We start from the raw sequence: 15,136 nt of genomic DNA on the forward strand, positions 1-15,136 counted from the left end.
TTTGAAGAAATTTTTTAATATAGAAAAACAAGTGAAGAATTAGCTCTGGCTCTGTTTCAGCCCCTGCCACTACCAGGTTATATTTTCCTATGCACCTACAGCGAATTCTAGGATGCTGCAACAGCAATTGCCTTCTGTGACAGAGAACAGCTAAAGACAATAATTCATACTTTACACAAAAGAGTGCTAATTTTACATTTTCTCATGTACCACAACTGCTGCTGAGTTAGACAGGTGAGAAGAAATTGCACCTGTGTGATCCCATCCTCGCTGTGCAGGTTTTCTGTTACTGACTCCAGCTTTCTCATACAAGGTTATTGTGTGTTAGATTCCAATTACATTAAGCTATTACCGTTATTCTCATGATAATGATATTATTTTATAACACCCCAAACTCTTGTTTCCTAAAGATAATATTCTACATGACAATGAGAGTGGAGTATTTTTTATGTTAATGTCCCTTTCAGAGAACTGACATTATTAACAGAATAAATGTAACTTACTTGAAAAGACATCTCCTAAAAAAAAATCAGATTTAAAAAAAAAACAATTATATGCCCCTTTTCACTGGCACAGAGTTTATTCTGGAATTAAAATGATCCCACTCAGACCGTACAGGTCCTTTTACAAAGGGTGAAATGCTGGTCCTATTCGAGTCCGAAGATAGACTGACCAAGCTTTGACCCAAAGCACAGGACATTCATTTTTCCCAACAAACTCTTCTTAGACTCCAAAGAAGACAAATTACTGACCATTTCCCATAGTCATTTATTTATGAAGTTCGTTTTGACCTAGCTTCTACTTTCTCCACACTGATGTACAAACTGGAGGCCAAAAGGCTAAGCTGAAGGTAGTTCCTATCACAATCTCCTATGCACTGGCAGTTTCCTTACTTTCTTTATCACATGGGGCTGCTGATCCCGCTCACTGCAACAACCTCACTCACATGCCACGTGGCTTTCAGCACCATCGAAGCCGTAACAGTCTACAAATCATTAAGCCAACGAAAAAGATCTGTGTTTTATCACACACTGCGCCTCAGCATAGATATTTAAACCACCAGCATTTAGGAGGAGTGAATGCCCGCTCGCCATTACTTTCCAACGTCACATGCCTCAGATTTTACTAAGAGCTGAAGGAACTGAAAAAGATGGCAACAAAGCACCTACACCTGGAGGAGGTAGGTCAGTTTCGCCTGAACTCTATGCATCCCGTGATTGTTCCTGCATTAACTATGTGTGTATTTACCATTCTAGTACAAACCACTTTAGAAATATGTCCTTATGGCGTAGCCCCAGCACAAAAATTGCAAAGGCAAGAGGTTACAGATATAAAAACGAACAGCATCCTGAATGGCTGGGGTACCAAACGGTCCTTTCCAAAATGTTATTCCTTTAGTTACAAGGTGCTGGAGGCATCTGCACTTGTAAGCAAGTCACTCCAACTCGTAACAGGGTCCAAAAATGGGCCAGGCCTTACAGCACCAACACGGAGGTGACCGCTTCCGATGGGTGCTGTCCCACCTCGGCAGGAAATCAGTTAACACAAACAACGGCCCAGCACGAAGGAAGAAAAAAAGAAAAAAATAAAAAATAAAGGTCTGGCCAGGAGGTGACGGCCGGGCCCAGGCAGGGTGGCCGCCAGCAGCGCCGCGAGGCCGCGGTGAGGGGCGCGGGGCAATCGCCATGGCGGGTGGGTTGAGCTGCACCTGACAGCGCTCCGGAGCCAAGATGGTATCATTAGCCCCGCGCAGCGTGATTTCTCCCTAATCCTTTCTGCAACTTACAACAAGTTTAAATGTCCATGCATGATGTCATTAACTGGCTTTAGTAACCACTTCAGACCCGGATTTCTACACCCCCCCGCCTCTTTTTGGGGGGGGGGGGGGGGGTTGGAGCCTCCCCCAGCGGACGAGCACACCGGCGCGGCGGCGGCGGCGGGTCAGTAGCGATAATAACTCAATTCCTCGGCAAGGGGGTACCGGGGGGCAGCGGGCCGGCTGCTGCGGGAGGCGGCTCCTCGGACGGCGGGCAGCGCTCGCCAGCGGTAACCGCCCACAGCAATTAGCGCCCGCCGGTAGCAGGGCAGCCCCGCGGCCGGAGGCGGTGGGCGAGGAGGCGGTGGGCGAGGAGCCGGGCGGCGGGCAGAGGCCGGGTGCCGGCGGGGAGAGGCGCGGAGCCCCGGCCCGCCGCAGCCGCTCCCCGCCCCGCCGCACCCCGGCCTCGGGCGCGGCGCCGCCGCCGGTCTCCCGGGAAACACCAATCAGCGCCGCGGCCGCGCCGCGGGGGCGGGGCCAGGAGGGCGGTGGCCCAACGGCCGCTCCGCGGGGGCGGGGCCAGGCGGGCGGCGGCCCAACGGCCCGCTCCCGGCGGCCCCCGCGGCGGGCGGCCGCCATCTCGGCGGGCCTGCGTCTGGGTTTGAGTCTGGGCCTGGGCGTCGGCCTCGGCGGCTGCCGCCCGCGGCTCCGGGCCCGCGGCTGGGGCTCGGCCCGGCGGGGATTCGGCCGGGGAAGCCGTGGAGGGGCGTGCAGCCCGGTGGGGCGGCCAGCTGCCTGGGGAGCCCTAGGGCCCAGCGCGGCCTCCTCGTTAGCCGGGGGGATACCCGCCACGCGTGGACGCAGCGAGGGCGAAGCAGAGGACGATTCCTTCCCGGGGGGGGGCCAAGGAAGAGGCCTTTCTCTCTGCCCCCTGTGTCCATCCGCTGTGGACAATACGGGGGCGGGCCCTCACCGCCTCCTTGGCAAACCGGGCTGTTGCAGTAAATTTTTCCCATCATTACTGTCGGAGAAGGGACAAGATCCAAATTCGTGAAGCCTAATGATAGCTAGTTATTGACCTTTTCTAGTTCCAGTCCAAATCATACAGAAGCAGGAGTGGGCAGCCGTCAGCCCAGTCTCCGAGCAGCACTGAGGAGGAGAAGCACGGCGAGGTTTGGCTCACTCATAGCTTAGCATTAGTTGTATGGAATTCGGGGGAAAAACAGCTTTTTTAGCATTAACTTTAAAGACACAGGCTGAACACCCCATTCCCCTTCTCCTGCGTTACACATATATCTAAAACCGGCAGGTCAGCAGCCTGGAATGGGACTCCGTCCTGCTCCCTGCAGAGCCCACGGCCCAAGGTCATCCATGCTGGACTCTGACCCAGGCAGGTGACCTCCACAACAGCTTTACACCACACGCTACGAATGCATATGCGTACATACACGCATGTATGTTTATAGTTGCACAGAAGTGAGAGCTTCAGGAAGAACGGAACGGGTTAGTGTTGATGGACAACGGCAAAGCCCAAGGGCTCCTTTCTCCTTGCCCAGTCCTTCCCAGAAAGGCCCATAAAAATGCCCTAATTTTTACCTCATGCACTTGCCATTTAGTGAGGAAATTTAATTGTCAAGGTCTGACGTTTTCTTTCTTCTAAATTAAAATAATGGAGGAGGTAAGGGGTAATTAATGTGCTCACCCCAGGGTGAGCAATCCACGGAAGCAGTGTACGTTTTAAAAATCTAAATGGACTTTTTTCACCGTGTCTCTGTGGGATGGCTATGCACCCACGCCCCCACTTCTGGAGGCAGCCGACAGAAATCGGAAAACAACTTTTAATTCACGTGGGAAGGGCGGGATCTGCCCTAACGGATGGCACGCTGTTGGCTTCTCCACAAAATGAAATATTTCACAACGTCTATTTTAATTGAAACAGGAATAATGAATCCACCCTATGCTAATGCATATTAATGGCAACTTTAGGGAAGGGGGAGATGCGCTCATGAATATGTCCATTCATACAAGCAGCCCTTTCTGGAGGGGTGAAGGCAGCCCCCCCCCCGCCCCGGCTGCCAGGTTTTGTACAGCAGGCAGGGGGCTGGCCAAGGCCTGGCTTCTCTTTCTACCTCCACCGATGGGGTTTAAGCACCTGCCCGTGCCGCCCTGCTTCTGCTCCGAGCCCCAGCTGCCCCTCGCTCACAAGTGGTTGCGTGAGAAAGTCAGAAAAGACAATTTCTCTGGCACCAACGCCTGCCCAGCCACCGCGCCGGCCCTCTGCCCGCACCGCGCACCGGCATCCCCAGCGTCCGGGGCTGCAGGTGATGGCCCTGCTGGGAGAGGCGGCAGGTGGAGCGGCTGAAGGGGTGCGTTGTTCAGCACAAGGGTAGTTACTCATTGTTTTGCCGTTTTATGCCAGGAACTGTACAGCGCTTTATGAAAGACGGACAGAATCGCGGTCACTTAGATTTAAAACCCGGACGTTCTCTTAAAGCACGTGCAACTAACTCCTCGCGATGTCTCTGAGCTGTTTCTTAGTCTGCACTGTGCATGAATGCTAAACAGAGGACTCAAGTGAATAGCATAACAGAATCCATTACCAAGTGAGGGGCGGGGGGGGGGGGGGGGGGGGGGAGGAGAAAAAGAGTAGTAGTAAAAACTGAGAGAACTGGAAACATTCCTTCTGGTACCTGGGTCTACACCGAGATGCCCTGATGGATTTCCTCAGCACCTGGAGAAACACATTTCCCACTGCTTTGCATATCAGTTTCAGCCTTATTTCTTCTAAACATTCAAGAAGAAATCTTCCCCTAGACTCAGAAGAAGTGACCCCCGTACTGTGGAGTGCACTTACTAACATTTTATCAGTCGCAAGCTGCCATAGCTGCCGAATACAAGCTTGTTCACACAGTTTATATTCTTAATTACGTAAGAAGCAGTTTGGTAACTTGAACTTCTCAGGAAAGGACTAGCCAGCTCTACGCGCTGAACCCCAGTTCCCATAAGAAAATTAAAATGTTTGTCTGGCTAAAATAACTTGTAAATGAACTCAGTTTTTTTCCCCTGCTTCTTTTTGTATTTCGTGCATTGTAGACCCTAGCAATGATATTAGTTCTAGTGTGGGAAAATATTATAATTGAGATCTGGTAAGTTATTTGCAGACTTCAAGTTTTTCTTTACACTGTGCTGACATTTAGTACAGCCCCGGTGAGGAAAACAATGCTGCCATTCATGGCTCTAGACGTAGATTTCAATCGACTTAAGCGGGCACAATGAAACTTGGTCATTCACTGGTTACCCATATTGTGTTCTCAAATTTTCTCTCAGCAAAAGTATAATGACTCAGTATTGTATGGTCGCATAGACAAGGGCTCAGAACAAGAGACACTAGTTTTGTCTGACGGTGTGAGAAAGTCGTGAAGGGATCTTTTCTTCCAGATGGTGTTAAATTCAGCTGCCTTTTTAACATTGGCCTTGCACAGCAATCTGCTGCTCCCTTTTCACAAAGCAGCAGCCCGGGTCCCTGCTAGTTAACATGCATACTCACGCAACCTGCAACTTCACTCCAACTGTTTTACAATGCGCTGGTATGCTAAATAAACTTGATCTGGGCTCTCCCACTGCTAAAACTAGCCTTTAAAGAACCGCTCCGCTGATATTTACACTTTTTTTTTCCCTGTTACGTAAAGCTGTATACGGTTTGATTATTTTTTTTTCCCCCCACCAGCTTTAAGGAAACGGCACCTGACAGACAGATAATCCTAGGAAACTTTACTTGCTGTGCCAGCCTCTCAAAGCATGAGCTTGGAGGGCGTGCTGCCACATTTCCACATGCTCTCTTTTCCCAAGTCAGAAGTTGGATGTGCAGGGCAAAAGGTGGGGGGAGAAAGGGGGCACTTTGCTCCTAAAGCAGCGAAGGAGTAACAATAATAATAGCCGTAATAGCCAAACGTATTTTATTGATGGATACCTACGTAACATTAATAAAGGTACAAAACAATTTAATGTGACAATGGCCAACACGCCATTATAATACCGATATTTTTCTCGGGTGTTTTCCTTCACAAACTTACATCAAAGGCCACGACGCAAGCAACAGCTTAAGTAAATTGACCCCATTGAATGCCTAAGTAAACAATGGGTTTCCCCAGAAAACGGCTTATTGCCTTAATTGAGGCCCTTTGAGAGAGAAAGCCGCGTGCTTTGTCATGTAAATGCTAATTGCGGGAGACAATGGCTGTAGGTAAATGGCACCCCTGGGCAGGCCGTGAATGGGAGGCGTGCGGGCACGCCGCGGTGACAGCTCGGTGGCACAAACACGGTCGCGGATGTAAATAAAGAAGGGTCCGTCGCTGCAGCAGTAAAACTTGGGCACGTGTAGCGCAGCCAAAACCGGGTTTTCCCCTCAAAACAGCCTGGCCGGAGCGAGACCCTTCGGCCGAAACCGCGGTGGGGTTATTTTTGCAGCTAAGGGGAGGATGGGGTCACTTTTAAGGCCAAATTCTTTGTTTTAAATGGAGAAGGCGCCTGCTGCTGCCGGGACCGGCTGGCTGGCTCTCTGCTCCCTTCCTCTCCCGGTGTCTGGCGTGGAGGCAAATATTCCCACCGTCACCCCCCGAAGCAGTGTTTTATATGAGCGGTCCGGTTGCGAAGTTAAAAAAAATAAAACCAAAAAATAATAAAAAAGCAAAAATCAAAGCGGGGCGCGGAAGGTTAGCCCCTCGTTTGGTGGAGACCGGCCAGCCCCGTCCTCTCCTCTCTGCCCTGATTTCAATCTGCCGTGGAGACGCTGGGTTTCGAATAGAGCATCACACGCCGGCGAGCCTCTGGGAAGGTGTTTGGGTCAAGTCCAAAGGAAAATGGTTACCCTCCGCAATTCATCCCGCTCCATTTCCCCGCCGGAGGTGCCTGCACCGCCGCAGTTACCGAGATGAACGGGTGTCGATGGAAAACCCGGGGGTGTCTGCGGGGCCGGCCCCGCGCCTGCTCTTCCCTTCTCCCACTGGGACCAGCCTCCGCAGCCGACCCCCCCCCAACCCTTTCCCGTCGTCCCCCCCCCCCCCACCGTCCGCGGGCGAAGGGCGGAACTTGCGCCCGGCGGAGCGGGGACATCCACGGGCCCGTCCCCTCGCCTGGGATCCCGCGGGTGGGCAATGCCCCCACCCCGGGGGGGTGGAGGGGGGGGGGGGCGAGGGGCTCCCCCCGCCCCAGCCCCGGCCCCGGCCCCGGCCCCCGCCGCAGCCCCCGGCCCCCGCCGGGCTGTCTGTCACGGGCTGCCGGGGCACGGCGTTGCCACTTGCCCCGAGCGTGGGAACGGGAGCGTCCAGCCGTTCACATCTCCGGCACGCCGTTTAAGGGAATCAATTAGGCAAGACAGACCCTCCGCTTCCCCACCCCACCCCGCCCTCCCCACTCCCCCCCCCCCCAGTTTTTTGTCAGGTCTATATACGTCCTAATTATTTCGGTTTGGGATGCCAGAGCTGTTTCCCGGATAGATCTGATCATCCTTAAACAAAAAGAGAGGAGGCGCACACGTGGGTTTAGGAGTAAATGTCACTTTCATTTCCAATGCTGGGCGCGGAGTAAGAGACAGAACATTTTTTCACACTTTGACAAGGGGGGAGGCGATCTCGTCTCCATCATGTCTTTCTGCTTCAGTAGCTTCCTCAAGGAAACCCTCTCGGAACAGAGAAGCATCTGTGCTCGCCGTGTGAATAGAAGAATAAAAATCGGCCATCACTTTTTTCCATCTTTGTGCAGCTCCGCCGAGTTCTCAGTAGATATAAATTATTAAGCTTGCCTACACCTCAGCGTAAACTTTTTCTGAAGGCCTGCTTTCACATGATGTGAAACAAACCCCGGTGCTTGGTCTCAGACGCACAGAGACAGGGTTTGGGGTGGTTTGTTTTGGGGTTTTTTTGGTTGTTTTTTCTCAGTTCAGTCCGCACTGTTTCATCACCGCCACCGTCATCTTCGTCATCACCAGCTACCCCCTTTATTTTTCAAAGCCAGTTCATTGCAGTGAATCACTTTGCGAAATGAAAACTCAGCATTTCCAAACAGCTTTCTAAGAGAAACAAAAAAACAACAACGAAAAAAAGAAAAAAAAAAGAATCCTCTCAGCCCAGTTACAGGTTAGCCGGTCTGGGTTTGTTTTTATTTATTTATTCAACAGCAATAGTGGCACATGCATTGTTTACCATCGGTACCATTTTCTCCGTGCAGCGCCTGGCTATCCGTTCTCTGCCATCGGACAACTTCGTATTTTGGAATAAGTACGCCATTTAATTTCCTCCGCTCCCACCTTCAGCTGTAAAAACCTGAGATTCAACCATCATTCCTGACCTTTCTGGGGTTTTACTGTCTCTCGCAGTAGTCTTTCATTTTCACACGCTGTACGATGATCTTGAAGGAGTTTTTACTTTCGGTTATCTAGCTTTATGAAGACCAAAACACTCATACAGCTAGATAACCAAAGATAACAACTCACTTCCCTCAAAGCTTTTTTTTTTTTTTTTCCCCCCTTGCTAGAATCCAGATTCTTTCTGACAAACAGGCGGGTTGTTTCTTCCCAGAGCACTAGTCCTGCTTTAAAAGATTCATCCTTTTATGCAATTGCGACCTGGTTTGTGTGTCTGTGCATAGGTGCACCTCATAACATCCAAAAGAGATCTGTTGCCTTCAAAGTTTATTCCGAACTTTTCCTTTCAGCCAGTAATTTCCGGCAGCGATAGCCAACAATTCCTCTGTTGATACCAGAAAATAAAACCAGCTATTAAGGTGCGTCAAGCTGCGTTAAGAGTGAGAAGCATCCATCCCTTGGCAGGCCTCTGTTTGCATTGTAAATCGCTTCGTTCTCGCGAAAGACTCTTTAGCCTCTGCAAAGATGTAAAGCCATCGGCAATTTCCAGCGCAGTGTAAGGAGGAAGAAGGAAAAAAAAAAAGGAAAAAGAAAAAAAAAAATCCCATTTCAGCAGAAAGTGACCAGACGATCCGAGGACGCGGCTCCTGATCCCTCTCGATTATGCACGGCACAGAGCTTGTTACCAAACGGTGGCAGCTCGATTGCAAATATCTGGCGTGCGTGTGTGTTTTAGGGGGGGAAGATCCTCGCTTTCTCGGGGCTCCCAGAGCTGGGGAGAGGAAGATGCGGTCTTGCCGGCTTGCTGCTGCCCCCGCTCTGAAAGAAGGAGAAAAGGGCCATCATTGGAGGGCTTGCGGTGCCAAAATGTGGACCAGCCCGGCAAGGTCAGAGGTCCTGGACCGCGGGAGACCAAGGTAATGATGATGTCATGAGAAATCTCAAGTACACACGGCTATTGATATGCATGAGCGGGACCGAGCCCCGTCTCGCCTCCGGCATCGCCTCCTCCACCGCTCCCCGCTGCAGGAGATCCGCCTTCGCCCTCCTCCTCCTCGCCAGCGCAGACCGCTCTGGTACCCGAAGGCTGGAAGAAAGCTCTCTCTAAGGACAGATAAAAGCCTTTCCAGAGCCGGGGAGCGCCTCTGCCTGCATTTCTCCTCTGGCAGCCTCCGCTTGTGCAGGGAGATGTGCCAGGCACTTGGCTGCGGCTGGGAGCGGGGCCTTGCTTTCTGAGGCGGGGATCGGGTCTGTGCTACGCAGTGAATCGGTGTGTAATTACATGGACAATGTGCTCCGCTGTGCTGTGGGGGTTTGGGGATTTTGGTTTTTTTTTTGGTGTTTTTTTTCTGGTTTGTTTTTTTTTTTTTTTTTTTTAATGGCTGCGCATCTCGGTGGTGTTTCGCGCCTACAGTGATTTGCAGGTATTTACAGCGGGACGGTCGTGCAAGGCGTTTTCCTCTGCGTGTCTATTGGGAAAGCTGCGAGCAGCAGGCTCGGTGCGTTTTATAGCATCTATACCCTCTCCCCCCCCTTCCATCCCTCCTTCCCTCCCTCCCTCCCTCCCTCCCTCCCCTCTCCCAGCCTCTCTGTGTGTGTGTGTCCCTGTCTCTCTGTTAGAATGCAGCACAGGTGAACATTGCAGCAATATTTATCTAAGGCTATACATCATCTGGCGAAATGCCGTAATAAAAGCGCTGATTTATCGTTTATTTTTATTAACCTCGTACTTAGAGCGAAGAAATGCACGCCGGCATTACTCAAGGAACAGGCAGAGGCAAGTCTTCCTAAACTGCTAGCATGCGTTACGTACAGTTTTAGGATGTAAGTCTCTCAGTTCCCCCTCCCCCACCCCCCAAAAAGAACATTACACTTTGCATTATTTAACGGTATCATTTGTATAGAATTTTTCCAAGCCTAAAGTGCAAACATTACAGGTCTCCCGAGCATACATCATACCATGAATCTTCTCACTGAGATCTACCATATTTACTGTTGAAATTAACAAACGCGCTTCAACAGCTCGCGCATGCTGCAGTCGGTATGGGATGCACACTGAAAAATTCAGCCCAGACAGCATACGGACTGCTCTGCACTCCTAAAGGCACCACGACTTAAAATTCCTGCTGCTGCTGTTCTTTTAAGGTGCAAAATAAAACACAACGTATGCCACCCTGCATTTAAAGACATTTATTTGTAGACTAACCTGTGTTTGCATACGCTGCTATTTTTAAGGGGAAATTTGTAAATGCCTGGAGTTTAACCGAAGTTGTTGTTGGTCTGTGTTGGCTACATAGCCTGCCTCCATGATAATGCATACGTGTGCTTGTGTGTGCGTAGGGGAACCATGTGTACATGTGCCGGTCTAGGTACACGTGTGCCTGTGTGTTATCTTAAAATAGCTATGTAGGTGTATGTGGTTACACTGCCAAACGACAACTATATGAACCAGTCCATTTTTATCATAAGTTAACATTACAAAAGCCTGAACGTGGGGAAGCAAGCTCATGTGTCAGACCAGGCCCAAAATTAGTACCACCACCAAGAAGTAAGGCATGGACGTTGCTAATCTGCCAAATCCCGAACTCAGCAGCGATATGACTAACAAGGCCACTCGTCTGCGCGTTCAGGTTCTCAGCCTCTGAAATTGAGCATGTCTTTTTTGAGCAGGTATTAGATATCCTGGAATAGGGGGGACAGTGCAACGTACCCCTGGTGCTTCCTACCTGAGGGACACGAGAGCTCATTGCGCCAGGGCCCTTTGTGGGAAACAGCCTGGCACAAAATGCTTAGAATTCTGATAACCCTGCATGATTAGTTACTCTGGGCTTCTTCGTTACCTCTCGGGCTGCTCAGGCAACAACAGGGATGACTGAATCAGACGTCTGATACATCCAGAGGCACATGATCATTTTGATATTATGTAAAATTGTAATGAGCTTTTCTGAATTGGCAGATGGACAGAAAGATGGGGGTTTTTTTTCTGGCAAGGGCTGGGGGCAGCAGCGCTGGTGATCAGGCGTGTGTTGCAAGCTCACAAGGAGCTTATGCATTAAATTCTTTCAGTCAGAGGCAGGAAAATTCAAGTGCTCTACGTGTGCATACGTCTATGCTTATATAGGTACGTGTATACATAGTGCACGTTAACACAGACACATACATACACGTTCATGCAAAACATGTCACCCTGACACCGGATTTACAGTTAAATGCAAGGCATATTATTGCGAACTGGTATGTTTCAAAGACGCAAGATATACCTTTAAAACACCCATCCCTGTTCTCACGACCACCTCGCGTACACACCGACTTGGGAAGTAACTGCAATACACCTGCCACGTTCTGTTCATTAATCACTGGAGCCTCGGTAAGTCAAAAGAGCCAACGTGATTATTACGACCTAGCTGTTCATTAGCCTTATCACCAATTACTTTTTCTAACTCTCAGGCATCTAGCAAGGCCTCAAAATCGACCGGTGTCTGGTAAGACTTTGCTCAAAAGTATTTGCTTATTCCGAATATCGCAAAAACGTATGCAGCAGTTGTAAAAGACGTTTCCGAGACTGCAGTGCTGTCTAGCATGTGGAAAGTTTAAGCAATGTGTAGTTCTGCAATTACTGCCAAAAATATCACCTGAATTGTCAAAAGCAGCTGTTAACACTGCCTGCTGTCTTCCAGTTTACATAATTGTATAAAACTTATTTATTCCAAAATCACTGTACAAACGACCTGCATGTTGGAAGATACGGAATCCAAACACTGACTTTTTCCTCCTACCTCCCTAATCAATTCCCGCTAATGGCCTGTAGATTAGTATGTGATTGCCATGCTTGTTTTCTAATCTTTTTATAGGTCTCCAGATGGCTGTGACGTAAAGAAGAAACATCCTGCGTAGATTTCTCAAGAATAAACAGTCTCTACTGATTCGAAAGAGGAATGCTTATGATTCCCCCATTACTGCAATCAGAGCCCCGTCCTGATGCCAGCATCCCCACCTTCCGCGGGCCAGACACACAGGGACCCCCTCGAGCTGCTCTGGGGTCCATCAGAAAGGTACAGAAATCCCCTTTTCGCACTAAATTATGACAGAATTCACATAGATGTAAACCACGGCACGCCGGTACGGCCCAGGCTGGCTCTCCCTGCAGAGCATCCCTCTCCTCCCATCCAGGTAAGCCACTTGGCTCTCTCGCCTTCTAATGAAGGTGCCTCATCATTTCTTTTGTGACCACTTTCATTTTACAGGCAACTGCAGATCACGCTTTGGTTGTTTTGAAGGTATGGTATGCAAAGAGATATCTAATACAAAAGCAAATTACGAAATAAGAAAAGGCAGACTATCGAGAATTCGAAGTCCCCGGGGAAAAGAAAAAAAAATTAAACCCGCAAAGTCAGTAATTACACATGGAAACACTGCGTGCTGTTAAAGAACATATATTCATATCTGTAGGTAATGCATATCGTATCGTCTGACTTTTATTAAACAAACAAACAAAAAATTACCGTTTCTTGTCGTGATTGTCACTCCCTGCGGTCTGTCTGCATTGTCTAAGTCTGCAAAATAGCCAGAAAAAAAATGCAAAGGATCATAATTTAACCACTTTCAGTGTTTGGTTCTCGTTCATGAAATATATGTGAACAGGTAAACCTATGTCTGTTCAGAAGGCGCCGAGTATATTAACTTTTGAGATTATTAAATAAATCACTAAAACGCTTGGCCCTAGATTAAACGGGGAAATAACTAGCCACATTTCCTGCAGATGATCTAATGTGACACAAAACAGAGATGAGTAATGTACTCCGGTACCTGCAGGGTTAAACGCGGTAATCAATATTTACAGGAAATAATAAGAATAACGTAATAATAAAAAAACCCAACAAATTGCATCATTATTTCTGGAGAACTATGCTTAAAAATACGAAGTTAGGAATATTATTTGGGGCTGCTGAACAGAAGTGACGAAAACTGCCGCGGCAGACAGAGGATTTGCATACTATAAGCTGCCAGTTACTTAATAAAGGATGGAGGCTCCACCTAGCCTTCAGTTCAAAACATGCAAAACACATTAAGCCAGCGTTTCCCCGCTGGATTTCCCAGCTCTTCCAGACCGCCGGTGTCCTGAAACCGGGATCACCGGGAAGGCATGCTCCCTCTTCACGGCCCTGCCAGCGTGTCCAGAGCCGCGGGGGGAAAGGAATACAACGTAAGCTACTCGCTTGCATTGCATCATACCGGTTACATCAGCCTCAGCCAAAAAAAGCACATTTTAAAAATTATTATTATTGTTGTTGTTGTTGTTACTAAAAAAAGCACATTTTAAAAATTATTATTATGTTATTATTTTTATTCATTATTGCGGTGGTTATTATTATTATTATTATTATTATTATTATTATTATTATTATTATTATTATTATTATTATTATTATTATTATTATTATTATTTCCGGAGAGCAACCGAGTTCTGCTTTAGGGTGAAGCAGTTTCAGCCGTTCCAGGGATGCAGGGGGGTTTTGGAGGGATGCTACCTGCGCGGTGGGAGGGATGGAGGGGTGCAGCGGGGCACCCGTGGGCGAGTCCCCCGCTCCAGTGACACCCGGGGCCGGGGTCGGCGGTCCCGCCGCCCTTCACCCGCCCTCCCGCGGCTCCGGCGCAGCCGTCCCCTCCCCGACACCCCCCAAAGGTGCGCTCCTGAGCCGGGCCGAGCCGGGCAGCGAAGGCTGCCTGCTCCAAGCCACCCTCTGCGGAGGCAGCGGTTGGACTGAGTCCCCTGCACCCCGGCCAGCTGCAAGACATGCCTTCGGCTTCCCTCTTTATTTTAGTTCTTTTTTTTTTTTCCCCTTTTTCCTCCCTTTTTTCCCTTTTCCCCCATTTTTTCCCTTTTTCTCCCCCCTTTCCTCCCGCCTTTCCCCTTCTTTTTTCCCCTTCCTCTCCTTTTTTTCCTTTTTCTTCCCTTTTTTCCCCGTTTCTTTTCCTTTCTTTTTTGCTTTTTAACCTCGAGTATGTAAAGGCCACAGGAGTCAGTTCCTACACCCCAGCCCTGTGAGCGTTTGTTCCTACGCCCGCACACCTTCCCAGGGCACCTAGGCATCGCCAAAAAGCTCCCAGAAAAGCCTCAGCTCCGCTGTCGCCGGCAGCCTGCTGGATAATTAACAGTTCCCCCACCTAACTACGCCCCACGACCAACAGGTTTAGCATCAGGCGCACAAAATCGGCTAACCGGCCTAAGCCGCCGTGTCAAGTCATAAACCCTGCCTTGTTAATCAAATTTCCCTCGCCGGGGGCGAGTGGAAGCGGCCGGAGCCCGGCCGAGGGGACCCGCTCCGGCTGCCCGGGGAGACGCGGCCCCAGCCCGGGCTCAGACGGACCCGGGGAGCCCCGACCTGCCCGGGGCTCGGCTCCCCCAGTTTTGCAGGGAATTCAGGATCGGTCTCTCCCACTCGCCCCCCCCCCCCACACACACCCGGCGGTACTTACATTTCTTGGTCTTTATCAGAGAAAGGTTTGACCCCAGATCTAGGGGCTGAGCTGAGCCTCCGGTGGCAAACAAAGATCCCCAGGGCCAAGCCCCCTCGGAGCAGAGAAAGCTTCTTTCACGTCTCCAGAAATTCACGTTTTTCCCCTCGCCATCCTCATTTAAAAGTGCCGCTTAGCTCCACGGTGTCCTTCGTGCGCGAAGGGCTCTCAAAGAGTTAGAAATCTTCCATCCAGGAAAACGGGAGAGAAACGCAGAAAGTTGCCTTGGGTTTGGCTTTTTTTTTTTTTGCCCCCCCCCCCCCCCTTCTTTTTTCCATATTGCTTCCTACGCCCCGGAGTAGAAAGTGAAGTCTTGTATGTGAGGCTCTGCAAGTTTTTTGGGGGGGTTGGCCAAGGTCTAGTCCAGCCCTCTCTGCTGAGGAGGACGTGCTCTGAAATTCAACCAATTTCCCCAACGCTTTTGTTGCTGATGAACTGAAGCCCTATTGTTCATCCATTGCCACGGTCTTTTTCAGTTCCTACTATACGTTATGCGTTGCCAG

General features: G+C 49.8%; 1 long non-coding RNA gene across 1 annotated transcript in view; it reads right to left on the reverse strand.

Annotated features, from left to right (window-relative positions):
• The window catches only part of LOC142421878 (uncharacterized), an 85,743-nt gene extending 70,874 nt beyond the window's left edge, over positions 1-14,869 (reverse strand). The window contains exons 1-2 of the long non-coding RNA XR_012778996.1: positions 14,595-14,869; positions 12,620-12,670 (exon numbers count right to left, since the gene is read on the reverse strand). This is a non-coding gene — a long non-coding RNA (uncharacterized LOC142421878). The remainder of the gene's footprint in view (positions 1-12,619; positions 12,671-14,594) is intronic.
• Between the last annotated feature and the right edge of the window lie 267 nt (positions 14,870-15,136).

The sequence above is a fragment of the Mycteria americana genome, chromosome Z (assembly GCF_035582795.1).
Source record: "Mycteria americana isolate JAX WOST 10 ecotype Jacksonville Zoo and Gardens chromosome Z, USCA_MyAme_1.0, whole genome shotgun sequence".
Taxonomy (NCBI): Eukaryota; Metazoa; Chordata; class Aves; order Ciconiiformes; family Ciconiidae; genus Mycteria; species Mycteria americana.